This window comes from Micromys minutus (assembly GCF_963924665.1).
Source record: "Micromys minutus genome assembly, chromosome: 32".
Classification (NCBI taxonomy): Eukaryota; Metazoa; Chordata; class Mammalia; order Rodentia; family Muridae; genus Micromys; species Micromys minutus.
In genome coordinates, this window is record NC_137967.1 from 1,347,937 (window position 1) to 1,366,678 (window position 18,742).

The window sequence follows — 18,742 nt, forward strand, 5'->3', positions numbered from 1 at the left end:
AAGCTTTTGGTTTCTTTTAATGGCTTTGTTCTAAATATGAAAAAATTAAAGCTCTGATTATTAAAAAATACTTCAGAATTTAAGGCTTTTGATGCTTATGTAAGAATGTGAAAATAAAAGAAGATTCTTGAATAAATAGTCTGATTAAAAAAAAAGATGATTGTTATCCCACCCCCGGATAAATGAAACAATTTAGGCAAAAAACAAAAAAAAAATCAAAGATGCCATGATGCTATATACCAGAATTTCCCATATACCAAAAATGATGCTAGAATCTCTCTTTTAGATGTGTTCTGTGAGATCTGATAGTGGCTAGTGAACTTTAGAAGATAATCCTTAAACATAAATAGAGGGCTGGAAGGAGGGAGGGAGGGAGGAGGGGTAAAAAGTCAAAATTGAGAGATAGGTATTTTCAAATGCTTTCAGACCTTTACTGGGGAAAAGGCTGGATGAATAAGATGGTGTCAGACTCTAGGGGTGTCCATTCCTCCTCACAAGCTTGTTAGTGTGAACAGTGTTGGGTAGAACCCGGCCCTTCTGAGAAGTGCCATTCAAAGGCTCACCAGTCTTTCCATGCCTTGCTCTATGGGGGGCCCAGGCCAGGGTGATCTAGTTGTTTGCACCATGGGCTTCCCTTCCTCTCAGGAGCTCAGGTGGCCAGGAGTGAAACTGGGTGACAGGTAGCTAAGAAGTGGCAGGCATGGCCATACCTTCTGTGAGACTCGGCAAGAGAAATGTACAAGAAAACACATGCAGGCTGAAGGCACTTTGGAGGGAATATGCGGAGAAGAGCTGAGAGGGCAAGAAGCACCAGGACAGGGTCTGCTTGATGGGAACTGGTAGAAAAGATGAAGATAAACCATGTAAAGGAAGGAAACCCCAGAGAAAGAATCATTACAGAAATGAACTGGAAGGTCTTGAACATCATGTGAAGACCTAGACTCTGCCCTAAGGACTTCTGCAATGTGCATCTGACATGAAGATGGGCCCACATCTTCCTCCATTATACTTGGTGAATACTTTAGCATAGCATTCAGTAACAAATACCCCCCTCAAGTCCTTCTATAGCTTCCCCTCTCTATCTCTCATTTAATTTTATTTTTCCTAAAATTTCAAGCCGTCATCATAAGGTATTTGAGCATAGGTATTAACTTTGGAAAGAAATTGATTAAAGTGTTTGAACTGATAAACATGAATGAGATTTGTGCATTTGTTGGGAGGGGCAATTTCTGGCTTTCTCGCTGTTATATATCTCAAAAACAACACATGAGCTAATTTAGAATCATTAATGTGTTCTGAGCCAAGGAATCACTGATGATTTTAAAACCATCAGCCTGGAAGCAATGCTGAGCCTGACCAGCAGAAGAACGTTGCCAGGTGTGCCAAGAATGTGCACAGATGCGGTGAGTTTGCACACAGAACAAAAACATGCAAGGGCCTAGAGCTGAAGGATTCCGCTAGAAGATCGGACTACCCAAGTTTCTGATCTTAAGGGTCACATTCAAGGAACTGGGAGTCAGGAGCACAGGAACAAAAGCCACTGTTTTGATGGCCATAGCCCAGAAGGTAAAGTTCTAGAGGCTGAACTCTTGCCCACAATAACAGCAAAGATTTTCGTGGAGATGAAATCCAAGCCATGAGGTATCAAAGGCCTCAGTGAACAAGGGAGGAGGCCAAGAGATTTGTCAACAATGACAACTAGATAGGGTCACAGGTGTGCTGAGCAGATGGCCGAGACTTCTGAGGAGAAAAGGTTTTACATGAGGGAAAGAAAAAACCTTGACATAAAGCAAAGCTGACTTTGTAGAAGCTGAGCTGACTCTGGGCTCAGGGAACATCAAACATTAAGAGAAAAGCAGCCCCTGCTAATATCTGTGTCCACAAAGCAATTCAAGAGATGGGACGTTTGTGAAATATTTGATAAGGTTGGGAGTGTTTTAGTCAGTGATGCAATAGGGGTGGAGAAGATATGGCTCACTGGGTGAAGTGCTTGCTATGGAATTTTGAGGATCTGAGTTCAGATCCCCAGCACACACAAAAAAAGCCAAGAAGAGTTGATACACATCTCTAACTCCAGTGCTGGTAGAAGGCAGAGAAACCAGTAGATCTTTGTAGCTTGCTGGCCAGACAGCGTACCCAAAATGATGAGTTCCAAGTTCAGAAAGAGACCTTGTATCTAAAAACTACATTTTTTAGATACATTTTTTAGAGGGTGACATCAAGCACTGAACTACAAACTTCTGCATTCACAGGCACAGATAAGCATGCCTCCCAAGCACACCTACACACATGTGTGTGCACACACCTAAACATGTATGCACATAACAAACAGCAAAACAGCCACGTCATTCCTGGAAGACAGCATTCCCTAATACTTCTTCCCTCACTCCAGCTATTTTATTCTTTCTGGGTCAGTGTCAGAGTCAGGATCAGGAGCTACTTCAAAAGCTGACAACCATAATAGACATAGTGGCACATGCCTTTGATCCCAGCGCTCTGGAGACAGAGGCAGGTGGAACTCCGAGTTCAAAGCCAGCCTAGTCTACAAAGTGAGTTCCAGGATAGCCTGAACTACATAGTGAGACAAAAACAAAAACAAACAGCAGCTTCTCTAACAAAGGCTGAGCCACACCCATCCTTGGAACATGCAGTAATTTGTCTTGCTTTCTTCACCCATTATGCTCTAACTGTCCTTTCCCCATACACACACACACACACACACACACACACACATATACACACACAAAATGCTACCTTGTAGAAATACACTGGGTACTTTTGAGAATCAGTTTTTCCATATGGGAACAGGCCCCACAAAGAGGCTTTAATGTTTCCTTGTGTCTAGGTGAGAGATACCAGTGAGAACTCTGGAAAGCAGGCTTTCCTTCCTGTGTTTCTGACACTGGTCTAGGCTTACTGTGTGTGCCAGCTTGCTTATCTTTCATGACAGTCCCTGTGCTGCTACCAATACCCTCCCAGAAGGAAAAAACAAAGATACCTTTCAGGAGCACACTAAGGCGGCATCACCAACATGAGCCAGGTGACCCGCCTCTCTCATCAACGGAGCCATCTTCCCAGGGGTCCTTAACCCCCACTTTTCCCTTCTGCTCCTGCCACATTCTAAACCTACCTAACATCCAAACCTACCCACGTTATTACTAAATGCTAGACTATGGAACTGTAATATCAGACTTAAACCAGAGCAGTCATAAAGCAACTAAGCAAATGTGTATAAAAATAAAATCATGTTATGTAACCTTAGAACATTCTGGGATATTCGGTGTCATTTCTCGGGGCCTCTCTTCTGCCTGGAATGCACCTCTCACTTGTCTTTTGTCCTTCCCATCCTGGAGATCCTGCCTTATGTGATACCTCCGTGTCCATCCCATAGCTTTCCATTGGGTCCCCCATACATACCCCAACTGAGGTCCTATCTGATAGACAAAGCACCATAGCTCCCCAAGTCCTATGAAGTTAACATCTGTACAGCTATGTGTCATGTACAGACATGTGTCACTGCTAGGCACATGCATGCTGCACATGTGTACTATTCACTGGCCCGCTCTTTGAATATGGGGTCATTTTGCTTTTCTTTGTTCATACTACCAGCACACACGCAGGACCTAGTATCAGACATGTGCTAAATTATATTACACAAAGAGCGACCTTGATAATTGGATGGATCGATAGCATAGTAATGGGTAAAACCTGTGAGTTTATATTGCATCTAACAAACATTGGAGCCAGAATGTCAGTCAAGCAAGGGTGGGTTCAGTAATAACCACTCTACTGGCAGGTCCCTTACTGAAAACTCTACTTTGAACAATTACAATTTCTTTTTTTTAATTGATAATGACCCCCTAAAACATCACTCATGCCTTTCCACACACAAGTGCATTGGGCTTTAGCATTAGAAACCATATTTACTCACTAAGCCCTTTTCATATAACTAAATTCTTTAGACTGGGGTTGCATCAAGTTAACTGCTCAGCTATATCCTCTAGGTATATTTCATCATACTAAGAAAATAGTCTGCAGTCTTTATCTGAGCTGTCAAGTCACAGGATGAGGCTCAGAGATGGCTCGGCAGGTGAGAGCATTTATCCGTAAGCCTCACCTTGAGTTCAATCCCTGGGACTCATGTGGTGGGGAAAAAAAAAAACCAAAAACTCCCAACTATCCCAAGTTATCCTCTGAGGCACATGCACACACACACACACACCATAGAATGTGCATACATAAATACAAAGATACACACAACATAAAATGTACATACACACAAATAAATGTAAATAGAATAAAAATAACTACCTAGATAAAACCTGAATATAGTATATGTCCTAGCTATAGAAGCCTTCAGAGTATTTATCAATGTAGCCATCATGGGTCCCCCTAATGTTGCTTGAGGGAATCAATCTGTGGCATAGAAAATATCTGTAATTTATTGAGCACCTGATTTAAGGCAGCAAACGTGAGTTCACTAGCTATAAGCCACACAGTGCTGCAAGACATCTTCCGGTCTACAGAAAGGGAAACAAATGAGGCTTGGAGAGCTAAAAGCAGATCATTCACAAAGGGCAGGTACAGAACTGAAATCTACTTCTGTTTTATTTTAAGGTTTCACCTTTCAAATACATGATATGCTACTCAGCAGATGCAGTCTACTCAACAGAGTGCTTGCCTAAGAGAGCAGAGACACCTTTTATCCAAGTCAAATTCTGTCATTCCCCAAGGATCCAAGGTTTGCCTTTACTCTGAAATCCCACCAATACAAAGTATCACCTGGTAAAAAAATTTCATAAATGTGTTTAAGATGAAGGTAAAAATGGATGCACTTCCTTTTAAAGTAAAGAAAGCCAAAGTTTGAAAGTGGTCTCTCCGTACTGTAGAGCTGTTGTCCCAGTCCTCTTTCTTCTGCTTCTAAGTCTCTTCATAAGCCCAAGGTCACAACTGAAAAGTAACAGAACTAAGGCCAAATCTCTGACCTCAAGTTCACTGCTATGTAACAGAAATATGTTGCTATTAGCAACATAAAAGTTTCCATCAATAGAGCCAAAATACCTACAGTGGACCTGGGGAAAAAAAAACAACCTATAACAAGCAAACATCTTCCCGTTGTTAATGATTGCTGCCAGGAGAATATTGTGCTTTGCCTCCTAGAGACAGATGTCAACCACAGTTTTGTGACTAGCACGCCAACAGCCACCAACGCTGTCATTGAATACAGGGAAGATGAACTAGCCTTTAGAAACCTGGCTGGCAATAATGGTTCTGAGCCACTTTTCTTCTCTGTGAGCCCTTTTCATTGCTTGTATCACCCTACATCCTCAACTACAGGAAGTGTCTAACTGGAAGCTGAACTCAGGTTCTAGATAGAGATAGTTGGCTTCTAGATACAAGATGAACTATTGAAAGCCCCATCTCCCTACCACACATCCAGGGAATAAGAGACACTGAAGAGCTGCCTGCCAGCTGTGGCAACCCAATTCAAAACCAGACACACTGACATTACAACTACAACCCAAACTGTCTCCTCTCACACCTACTTGTCGAGGGATATTTGATCAAACTGTGAACCAAGACTGCTGTTTACCAAAAAACATTTCTAGTTGTGGTAGGACTTGGCCCTTAGAACACACCTTTAATCACTCTGGTTGGAACACAGACATGCCCTTAGTATATACCTCTAATCTCAAACAATGAAGGTAAAGTTAGTTTGTAGAAGGAAGAACCCATGTTTAAAAGTGATGTCTAATTTGATTGACAGACAGTGATGAGTTGGAGAAAGAATAACAGTTCAGGCTATGCCCAACTCTCATGAGAAAGGAGGAAAAAAGTTTTTTGAGGGACAGATCGGAGATAAAAAGAGAGGCAGATTGTCTTAGGGTTTCTATTCCTGCACAAACATCATGACCAAGAAGCAAGTTGGGAAGGAAAGGGTTCATTCAGCTTACACTTCCACATCACTGCTCATCACTAAAGGAAGGCAGGACTGAAACTCAAGCAGGTCAGGAAGCAGGAGCTGATGCAGAGGCCATAGAGGGATGTTACTTACTGGCTTGCTTTCCATGGCTTTCCATGGTGTACTTATAGAATCCAGGTCTACCAGCCCAGGAATGGCACCACCCACAATGGGCTAGGCCCTCCCCCCTTGATCACTAGTTGAGAAAATGCCTTATGGCCAGATCTCATGGAGGCATTTCCTCAACTGAGGCTCCTTTCTCTGTGATAACTCCCGCTTGTGTCAAGTTGACACAAAACCAGCCAGTACAATTGACCCCTTGTCAACTGGACACACAAACATACTATTAATCCTCAACCCTTACTTTCTTATCCATCCTCAAGATCTAAATAGCCTCAAAAGTCACACAGTCTTTACAAAATCTTACATATTTTAAGTCCCTTTAAAATTTCTAATCTCTTCTAAAATTCAAAGTCCTTTTTCAATGAAAAGTCTCTTAACTGTGGGCTCTACTTCTTCCTTCAAGAGGAAAAAATATCAGTGAACAGTCACAATCAAAAGCAAAATTAAACTCTACCCATCCAATTCTGGAAACCACTCACGAGCTTCGGGGTTCCTCCAAGGGCTTGGGTCACTTCTCCAGCTCTGCCCACGTAGCACATACCTTGTCTTGTAGGCTCCAGCTGCCTGTTTTCCACTCCTGCTGCTGTTCTTGGTGGTCATCTCATGGTACTGGAATCTCCAAAACACTACTGTCAGTCCAAAGGCACTAACTGCACCTGAGGCTCCACCTTCACCCACAGCCTTCCATGGCCTCTCACAGTGCCAAGCTGCAGCTGCTCTCCATGACTCCTTCATTCCTTCAAAACCAGTACCACCTGGGTGACTCTTGCACATTACCAAGTCCAGCCACAGCAGGAGGTACAACCTTAGCTATCTCTAAAACAGCTTCGTTGTGTTCTCAAGAAACACTTCTGGTCTCTTCTTAATCACCACTAATTTCTTAGCTCCAGCTGAGCAACATCAATAATCCCAGTAAAGCAAAGGTTTTACTTTAGTAGTTTTTGTATCTTGTTAATCACAGGTGATTTATCAGCCCCAGCTAACCAAAACTACATAATCAACACAATCAAAAACAGCAACACCCCTGATAAGAGTCTTTAATCTTCCCTCTGAAATTTCACAAGCCAGGCCTCCATCTTCTGCATTGTTCTCAACATTATCTTCCAAGCTCCTACAGAACACCCGACACAGCTCTTTAATATCGCAATGGCTCTTCTACCTCAAAGCTCCGAAGTCCTTCCACAGTCCTCCCAAATACATGTCAGGTTGTCACAGGAATACCCCACTATGCTGGTACCAATTTGTCTTAGCCAGAGTTTCTATTTCAGCACAAAACATCATGACCAAGAAGCAAGTGGGGGAGGAAGAGGTTTATTCATCTTACACTTCCATGTTGCTGTTCATCACCAGAAGAAGTCAGGACTGGAACCCAAGCAGGTCAGGAAGCAGGAGCTGATGCAGAGGCCATGAAGGGATGTCACTTACTGGCTTGCTTCCCCTGGCTTGCTCAGCTTTCTTTCTTATAGAACCCAGGTCTACCAGCCCAGGGATGGCACCACCCACAATGGGCTGGGCCAGGGATGGCTCCACCCACAGTGGGCGGGGCCCTCCCCCTTGATCACCAGTTGAGAAAATGCCTTACAGCTGGATCTCATGGAGGCATCTTCTCAACTGAGACTCCTTTCTCTGTGATAAGTCCAGCTTGTGTCAAGTTGACACAGAACCAGCTAGTACACAGTTTTACTGGGTGAGTTTTACAGACAGGTTGAAGAAAGAACAAGCTAGACACAGGTAATGACAGAAGGAACCAGAGAATGAGAAGGAGCCAGAAGATTAGAACAGATTGCTTGAGTTAATTTGAGGCCAGGGCACATCAATTCAGAGGCCATTGAAAGAAACTATTTTGTATCAGTCAGCTTAGAGAAGATGTTGATCCAGAACAGCTGTCAGAAGGAATTAGAAAGGGTGAGCGTATTCAGCATTAAGTCTTAGAGGCTAAAATTATTCTAGGCCTAGATAAGCTTGTGCAAGGCTAGAAGCTTCTAGGACTAGGTTAGCAGACTGAGACAGTAAACCCCGGAGACAACAATTACTACAGGAGAATGAAAGTTACTATAGCTTTTCAAGAAGGTGGCCAACTTATACCTCAAAATGAAACTCCCTCTGGGAAGTCTCTCCAGCCAACCGCTCTATTGCAGGTCTGGGGAACCAACACAGCCCAAAAACTGACTAGAAGGCCCTGTTTCCACAACACCACCTTAAAATTCTAAGTAATTAGAGACGCCCTCCTCCATCTCTCATAACTCTTTGTACATACATTGACACTTTGAAGCCTACTTAAAGAAAAATGATGCTCAGTGGATTCTTCTGCCACAAACCAGTGAGTAACTTGCTTTTGGGAAAGATAGGGGCCGATGGAGTAGAAAGGGCTTGAGACTGGGTTTCTGTGCATAGCCCTGGCTGTCCTGGAACTCACTCTGTAAACCAGGGTTAGTTGGCCTCAAACTCAAAAATCCACCTATCTCTGCCTCCCAAATGCTAGGATTAAAGGTCTGTGCCACTATGCCCACCATGCCAAGCTTAAACAGGCTTTCTTAATTTTGTTCCAGACCCAGCTTTGATTACCACATGTATGTAATCAACAATGTAGATATACATACTTACTATGGGTTGTGTTTATTGTTATAACACATTTTATCTGTAAGAAGCCACTGAATAGGGGATGAAACACTTGAAAGTAGAGAACTGAGTTCATACCTACTTAATTCTACCTACATTTCATAATGCATTTCATGCTGTTCCAGCTTTATAGGAATTTCAAAAAATTGGCACTCTGTTATTTTATAGAGATGCTTTTGATTCACCTTGGTGAGGAGAAAAACTGAGCCATGCTAATGCAATTAAGCTGATTTCCATTTGCCCACTACACATTTCACTCCTGTTACCCATTCTGCTCAACTCTGCTACTGGCCCACTATAAACAGGGCAGCATGAAATTTCCAAATGAATACGCCTTGCCTTCTCACTGCTTTATTCCGAACAATGAAGTTAAAACAGCAAGCATCCCTGGCATTTCCATCCACTTCCCATCCCTCGTCCATGGAGGGGTGGGAGTAGAAGGCTTACTTCTTCCTTCTTAATCTCTAATATTCTTACACTGGCCATGCCCTATCTCTGAGCTGTGATATTGACTGGCCTCTTTTTAAATTCACATAGATGTTATCTTCAAATGATAAATTGTAGCAGGCCACTCATATAATTGATCTTGAATTCCCCGTGCCCCCAACAACCTTTAGCTGTGGCATTTTGAAGGACTCGGTACCTCTTTGAAAAATCACAGGCTGATGAAATTCTGATGGGGGGGATGTCTCACTCTACTTTTTAAAAAATGTCTCAAATCTCCCAAGAAGTGTGAACATTGACCTCCATCACCATTCCGAAGATACACTTTTAAAAAATTAGACATGAGATATGAATAGCAGTCAAGTAAGAAACTCATGTTCTTGCCTTACGGCTAGGAAAAAAATTGTATTTACTTGACCTCCACATGCAGCAAGAGATGGTGTGATCTGAGAGGAAAATGACTAGCTGCTCTTGGTACAAATCTGTAAAATTTGTCTGACTTCTTGCAGCTTACCTGGGAAAATACCAGATGTGGTTGGAGAAAGGATGGACATCTGAGGACTTTGGAGCCAAATTCAGATTTAAGCCTGGATTTACCTGCTAAAACATATTGCTTTAAGCAAAGGAATTGCTCTGAGCCTCAGTTTCCTTATGTGTTAACATGTTGAGTAACTGTCAAATTAATTAAAAAATATAGCATTGCACAGATCCAGAGAGATACTATTTCGCCATTAGATTGGCTCTATTTTGATTGTTATTTTTCTCAGGCTATTGTTTTGTGTCTACTGAAAGCACAGATTCTGGGTTACCTCCCTCTGGGTATGGCCATGATCATTGGGAAACTTTCAACGTCAAGCACATAAAATCTATAACAGTATGCTTTATTGGAGCTACAAAATATTCAGTGATGCATAGGAGATGGGGGAGGGGAAGGGAGGAAGGAGAGGGAGGGAGGGAGGGATAGAAAAACTCACAGAAGCTAGCAGTCATTGCAGAAGCCCACTGCAAATCATGCATTTGTAACCAGAGGTCAGAGGTCAAATTGTAAAACTTGCATCTATAGCAGAGGTTGGCACACTCTGCATGTAAAAGTTCAGAGAGTGGACTGGCATTGCTCAGCTGAAAAGTGTCTGCCTCGTTGGCATGACGACTTAGGTTGGACCCCAAAGAATCCATATTTTAAAAAAGAAAAGAACGTGAGGTGATGATACATACTTGTAATTGCACAGCTGGAGAGGTAGTGACAGGTGGCCAGCCATCCCAGCCTGCTTGGTAATTTTCAGACCAGTGAGAGACACACACCCCATAAAACAAAACTGTGGAAGGCACCTGAGGTTGTCCTTTAGTCTTCACATGCTCATGTCCATATATGGATCTGAATATAGATGAACACATGTGCACAGGCACATAAGCATGCATGCACACGCTCACCCCAAAAAAAAAATCGGATAATTCATAGCCTTTGGGAAGCATGTTTCTATCACAGTTTTAGAACTTGACACTGTAGCATGAAATCTCACACAATACACAAATGTGCTGGGCTGTGCTCTAATAAAACTTTATTTACAAACCACAAGTAGCAAAACCACCATACTTTGCTGACCCTTGCAGTGATGGGAGGCAATGTACCCAGAATAGGCATCTGATGGTCTCCTTCACCCTGTTGTGTTCAAGTTGACTGTGGTATTTAAAGTGCCTTCATGTCCAAACAATTTCACAGAACATCAAGTCTGAAACATTTGTAAATAATATTAGGGAAAGACAGAGAAGTTCTTGATCTTCAAAAAATTATTTTCTATCCACACACAGTGGTAACGTTTGTCAGTATGATAATGAAAATGTAGAGACTAAATAGATCTTTCCATGAATTTCAGCAATCTGCTATAATTTATAACACAAGTACCAAATGAAACACTCTTATTATTTTCTTCCACATCACATTGGCACTAAATCCCTTAGGCATCACCTAGCCTAACTAAAGCAAAAAGAATTTTCTCCCAGAATGTAAACATAATTTTCTCTTTCTACTTTGTTCCTTACTGGAAGCTTAATAAAAATGTTAATTCTAATTGTTTTGCTCTTGGCTATGATATTTATAAAAGAGCATTCTCATCCTATTACCCCCCAAATCAAAGTCAACTTTAGTCTGTAGTTATAAATAATTGCAGGGGTTCAGAGAGCTTATTTGGCAAAATGCTTGTTGTATGATCATGCAATTGGGCATCTGGATCCCTAAAACCTGAGTAAATGTCAGGTGGGTGTGGCAGTATCCCTGATATGGTATGCATGTGATGGTATTCATGAGATGGTAAGATGGGGTCCCCCAAGTGAACTAGCTACCTAAATTAGCCCAATCTGTGTTCCCTCAGTCAACTGAAAGATCCTACACTAGTACTGAAGGTAGAAGGTGAAGGTCAACCTCTTCCTCTACCCACATACACAATAAGGTGCACATGAACAGACAAACGCACAAATAAATCAAGAACTCCAGTCTTGGCTATAGAGTGCAACCCTGGACATGTCATCCTTGTCATCACCAAAATCAATCAATCAATCAATCATCATCATCATCATCATCATCATCACCACCACCACCCAGACAGAAAACTGAAACCAGAAAGCAATACAGCATGAAGGATCAGCAGCCCACACAATACTTATTCATCCTTTTTTCCCCAATTCTCTACTAAACACCTTATCTCTCCGTCTTTAGATGAGAACTTTACCCTTGAGAACCATACTAAATTTGGTTCAAAGTTAGATGCAGTACTGGGATAGGGGACAATAAAGACAAGACTTGCTCTGAAAGTGAATGAAGACTCCTGAGAATTGGTGATGATGGGTTGAGAATTTTCCATATGAACCTGGGATACAGATTAAACATGCAATGACAGCAGTGATGGGTGAGGACTGCCCACTGTGAGGGAAACTCTAAGTCTCTAACTGTATCTTTAAGCTGCTGTAATTATGACTTGAGAAACCTGCCAGTTCCACCTCGTCCTCACTCAGAGATACTCTCTAGGCAGATGAAAACAGAAGGTTGTCAGGAGCCATCTACGAGACGATAAAACTTAAAAGTAAAACGGACAAATCACTTTTCTGGAGATGGTCCACTGTTTTCATGACTGTGATGGGTAAACTCTGAACTGCAGGGCCTTCAGAGATCTTATATCAGGATCAATTCTTGTTGTTGGTCTGCCTTTCCTGCCACATGATTCTTAGGCATTAGCCTATTCTATTGGGCAGATATTCTGTAGATAGATAAAGAACACTCTCATGTAGTAATGCTGTGTAGACAAATTGATGTTTTCATAATTCCTGATAATGATTTTATAGGATTCCTAAATTTATACATATAATATCCAGCTCTCTGAAAAACCTACAAATGGAGCTCTGTAAACCTTCATGTATGACAAGCTGATTCTACTAGGGTAAGAAACCAGGCTTGGAACAGGTTTTCGATCAGGAAAAAAAATTCCTTCCAGGATAGCTGAGAGACCCCTAACTGAAGGTCATAAACTGGGAGTGGACAATTTGTTCTAGCTGCAGAACAAAAAATAAATTATTGACTGGGTTATAGATACATAACTTCAGAACTAATGAGCCACAAGGCAGATCATCTGCCTCTTGACAAAACTGTGCTAACGTGTAAGAATTATTGTTTTAAACTTTTAATGAACTTGCAGAGCTAGTAACAAATTATGAATGTTTCGTCAGATACTAGTCTTAATGGAAATACATGTAAACATTTCTGCTGTGACTCCTTATCAATTTATGGCTTACATTGGTGAACTTTTAAAATGTAAAGATTCTTGGAAAACCATGTGATCATTTATCCTGAGAAAGTGTAAGAACCAACAATAATAGCAACAGGACATGTGGCTTTTTTTTTTTTTTTTTTCTTACTTGGAACAATAAAAAGGAAGAGGCTTTTGCTTCCTCAGAACAATAGAGGTTGGAACATCTTTTTCACCCAGAATGAATAAGTTTTTTTCTTCATTGGCACTTGCTCATTGGAACTTGCTTGTGGGATCATTTGCTCCACCCACCAAATGTATATATGCATATGTAAGTATAGGTGTGTGTACTGTACATAAGTATGGGACAACACTTGTGGAGTTGATGAGACAGTTGGTCAAGGTTGACCAGAGAGAGAGAGAGAGAGAGAGAGAGAGAGAGAGAGAGAGAGAGAGAGAGAGAGAGAGAGAGAGAGAGAGAGAGACAGAGAGACAGAGAGACAGAGACAGAGACAGAGACAGACAGAGACAGACAGACAGAGAGAATATATTGCCCATGTAAAAGATTTTAATTCTTTTCCTTCCTTTTTTCTCTGGTTCACAAAAAGTTAATGACTTCCAAGCCTCTTGCCTGGCCAGTGAGAGGTTCTTAATTGAGAGGGAAAAGAAAACAGCACTGATTCCCACAAACAGTAAGAGAGAGTTACACAGAAAGAAACAGTACTTATTACTGCATGAAATAGTAACAAAGTTGCAGAGAAAGAAGTCAGCTCTTATTAAAATCACAAAATAGAAAGAGAGAGTGACAGAGAAAGAAGCCAATGCTTATTAAAGCACAATCTCCTAAGAGAAAGGAAATCAGAGCTCGTTAAAGCACAAATAGTAAGATTATAAGGCCAGGAATCTTGGTCTTTAGCCTTCATCCAACACTGTGTCCCAACCAGTACTGATCAATCCTAAAGGCCCTGGCAGTCCTCCCACAGTAGTTCTATGATACAAAAAGAAACACCTTATTCTAAAACAGCCTGGGTGTCCAAATACACAGTAAAAGTGTTTCAAGTCAGAAAGCTTGGTGGTTTACTTAGAGGATGAAAATATGACTTAAGCTTTTCACATTTTTTCACTATTAGACTTTTGTCTTTAAATATGATGATTAAAGTTGATTGTCAATTTGGCAGGATCTGGAATAATTTAGATCAGGTTATGTCTATAAAAGATTAACTAGAGTACGTTAGTTTAAGTGAGAAGACCCCCCCCCCCCAACTCATGAATGGAATAAAAAGAAGGCAGTGAGCTGAATACAATCTCTCCTCTCATCTAATATCTATCTACCTCTGTCTCTGTTTCTCAGAATTAAATGTGGCCTTAGCTTCATGTTCCTAGTCCCATTTACTTTGATACCATAATAGATCATACCCTAGAGCTGAGAATCAAAGCACACCCCCTCCTTCCTCAAGTTTCTTTAGCCAGGAATTCTGTCTCAGCAAAGAGACATGTAACTAATACTCCAATAAAACCTGAAGATCCATATGAAAAGAATCTTGTTTAGCTCAAGTTTCATAAAGTTAAGCTCTGTGGTTTGGTTTTCTTTTCGAGCTCATACACGCTATGGAAATAGTGACAAGCTACCTCCCCTCCCAAAGATTCAAAGTTTAAGATCAGATATTAGGACTCAGCACTAGACAGTTACTTTAGCTTCACTTCTGTTTCTGTGATAAAATACTCTGACAAAAAGCAAGTCACTGGAGCAAGAGTTCATCTTAACTGACAATTCTAGGTCACAGTCCTTAGCTACAGGGAAGACAGGGCAACCATCAACTTCTGTAAGTCTGTGCATGTTCTTCCTTTATGATCTCACAACCATACTGCAGTGAAGGGCGTGGCATATGAAAACACACACACACACACACACACAGACACACTCACACAGTGTGAATGTGTATCCAGGCAATGGAGCCACAGGGAAATGCAAAATTTCTGTACCACCCAGATATCCTCAGAGCTGACTCAGAAAAACACCACTCTAACTAGGGACAGAGAAGTCATTCATTGCTCATAATATGGAGACCTGACTCTGATTCTTGACCTATTCAATATGGAGCTAATTTTATTCAAGAATAAAGCCATTAATCAGCACGCCTGCTATTATCTACAGGAAAATCTTATATTTATGACATATTCATTATCTAGTTTTACTTCCCAACAATCATACTCGATAGGTATTATAAAAGTCATGCCATTTTCAGAGAAGAAAAGTGTTGGCTGAATGTCATTTCTGTTTATTACACTAACAACACAGCATAAGTACTAGAACGTATAGTTCAGCTGAGAGATGAATAATTGCCCCTATTCTAACTTTGGCACCTAAATTGTCAGGACCTCAGAGTTCAGGTGAAGGTCATGACGTAATCCCATTCACTGCCAGCTGAACCGTGTACAAAGGAAAGAATGGGAAGAAATTAAAATGAAGAACACAGCACTTTTTTGTGTGAGATGCTTTAATGTCATCGGCCTGAAAATTTCCATAGCAATACAAATCTACAAAGGCTCCAGTGAGAAAGCTCAGTGCGGCATTCCCTGACAGCCACTGGGGTTATGCAAACACATCCTGTACCATTGTAGCATTCTATGTCATTTTTAGATCGTAAAGCTCTTCACATATTTTAAATGAAATTTCAGAGAAGAATCATGAAAATGGCGATAATGCTTACTGTGTGTAACTCCTTTAACACAGCGTGCTGTCATCCTGTTGCTGGTGAGGTAATTATAAAACAAGGTAATGTGTGCTAATTTATACTACCCACTGAGACAGCAAGGTATAATAAGAGGACTCAGATCTCAAGTTGCCTGAGAGAAAAACAATATAAACACTGTCAGAACATTCCTGTCAGTCCCAAGGTACGTGTTCACAGCATAATGTCTACAGTCAAAACTGGAAGTTCTAGAAGAGGTGTCTGCTCTCCCTGGGGCAGGCCCAGAATCCCATAAACACTCATAATTACTGACTAAGGAAGTACTGAGGAATACACCACACACCTCTGGCACTGATATCACAGGATAATACAGCAGCTTCAACTCTACCAGTGTCTCAGGAGCAACACATATCGACCTATTGTTCATCAGTGGGCTTATTGCTTTCTCTTCACTTTCCATGAGCTGGAGGAAGGCCCCTCTCGTTCTTTGGTAAACCTAATTTGGTGACCTCCAAACCTGGGTCTCAAGTTAATCAGCCTAGCCTCTGTTCCCTTCGATATTATCTTCCAAGCCACCAAAGGCCACTGAAGAGCCCATTTGCTCCTTAGACTTTTCAAACACTCTGGTACTAAAAGCCAAGCTGTGGGTAAAAATTAAGTTACCATCTACCTAGCATTCTGCTATTAGAGTTTGTACCTTCAATTATATGTTTTGAAATGGAATCTAACTAACTGGCCTCCAATTAGCTATGTAACACTGAGGATGACCTTGAATTACTGATAGGGCCCCCTGATTACAAGAGTTTGTCATAATGCTTTGTTTATGATATTGGGTATCAAATCTGGAGCTTTAAACGTGCTAGGTAGGCACTGTACCAACTAAGTTTCACCCTTGGGCTTTAAACATTAAATAGAAATTTTTAGAAGAGTGAAATATGTCACTTACCAGAGAGTAAGACAGCAGAGACACTGAACAAGAAAGAGTGTTGTTGCTTAGGGAGAGTCACCCCATTCATTGCTGAGACCTTAACACACATAAAGTGAACGCCAGTAACAAAGAAACAGAAAATGTTTCAGATAGCATCACAGAGTGTCTGAACTAGAAAATCAGATCTGGCTTCTGTTGGGCAGGCAGTGGGAAGACATTGACACGTAAGCCATGAGCATGATGGATTTGAACGGAAACAAAGATGACTCTACGGGTCTTCAAGAGGGTGGCTTGGCAAGAAAGAATGAAAAGTGCTTGTTTTGATGCAGACCTTGATGGGGGAATTGCAAGAACGAGCAGTCTCCTGCATCTTTGATTACTATGATTAACTGATGAGAGACCGGTAAGTTCTCTGCAGTCGGTTGCAGGAAAAGGATGTAAATATGTTATTTGTCTAGAATTACCTCGGTACTTTTCTAAATTAATCTGTACTTCTGAAGAAATAAAAAAAAAATGCTATCCCGAGTGTATCTCGTGGGTATCACAGAATAGTGTACATAAAATCCCATTCACCTGAGTGGAGCCCCTAGGAAATCTGAATGAAGTCCCAATGAGTCTGTCCTAATTCCACAACCTAAAGCAAGGCTCCCTTTGATGTTGAGTGCCAGAAAAACAAATGATCACCATTGTAAGGAAGTCAACTGTAATTTTCAAGGTCCCGGGAGGCAATACAGATGAAGTATTGAGCTACAAAAGTTCAAGTTGCTTTGAGGAAGAAAATGGTACGCTCTGGCAAAAACATGGACACGGCCTCGTGTTTGGCCAGGTGTGGGCTCTAATGAGAAGTAGCTTAGATTGGAACTCCTGCAGTTTCTATGTGACCTTGAGTAAATTACTGAACCTCTCTAAAGGTGACAATAGAATCTAGGTTATAAGATGGTTTTAAAAAGTGTGAGTAAAACAATATGATTGACTACCACAGAGGCTGAAGGATATAAACTGTATTCTCTTTTATTCAAAGATCTCCCAGCCTGAGAAGTACCAGGCATAGGAGAGACTGAAAAGGGACAGAGATGTAAAAAACAGAACAGAGGACATGATATTGTTCATAAAGGAGAACACAGAAGAAATGGGAAAAGAAAATGAACTTACAACACATTTTCCATGAAAGCCAGACACACTTCGCTTGATGTCACAAAGAGTAACTGCCTCCATTCCAGGCTAAAGCTGTGTGGAGAGTTGCATAACACACTAAGTTCATAACATATTACATATATATCATATATAATGTATATATAATATACAATAAAACAACTATGTTTTGGTTTTGACCTGTGAAATGGTTTCGTTGAGAAAAATCATATAACTTTGATTTAATATAAGCAAATCAACCTTTAACAGTCTCCTTACATTAGAAATCTCCATCTAACCAAACAAAAAGGCCCACATGCATGCCCAGTAAATGTAAAATGCGAAGCTAACACCAGCCTTTGAAGTGTTCTTTTTGGCTTAGTGATAGCATCTTGGGCTGACATCATCTGATAAATCAGAAAGTTCTCACCCCATAATCTCTGGGACTGGCAAGGAGCCAGCTCACTTATAACTCTGAACATACAAATTTAGGAGAACTTAAGATTGCACCCTCCAAGAAAAGATAAAACCCATGAAGTCAGCTTTTAAAGTGCCATTGATGGCCATTTGTGTTTCCGAAAACAGCAAAGTGTTTTCTACAGTTACATTCGAACTGGATGCCAGATGGGGAAATTGAGTTGTTAAAAGCACAAGGCCCCTTCCCCGGTGGCAGCGATCCAGGGCTCAAGAACAGACTGTGTCCCAACCACTGAAAGAAAGTGATGTAATTGACAAAAACAAGAGTAGAGAGAAAAACTGACAATCACAGAGTGCACGAGACAGAGGCAGCAGACGATAAGAACCCAGGCTACGTTTATTCCACAGAAGCAGCAAAGAGTGACAAGGAACACACAGAAGGAAGCATGTTCACAGTGGAAAGTGAAGCCTAAGACACATATTCTTTCCTATGACTTGGGAAGGGTAATTGTTCATTTGGAACAAAATGCAGTTTACAGAAAAGATAAGGACCAGTGGGATTAATTTCTGAATGCTTTTCAATTGGGAAAAGGGAACAAAGAAATGAGGCAAGATCTGAAGCCTGGAGAGCTGGTTTTGTTGTTTGGATGAAAGAGTCACATGCAGAGGCACAAAAGAAAAGGAGATG

General features: G+C 41.2%; 1 protein-coding gene across 3 annotated transcripts in view; it reads right to left on the minus strand.

The window, feature by feature from the left end:
• Window positions 1-18,742, minus strand: part of NELL1 (neural EGFL like 1) — a gene marked incomplete at both ends in the record, with an annotated part of 772,717 nt that overhangs the window by 381,741 nt on the left and 372,234 nt on the right. The window lies entirely within an intron of this gene.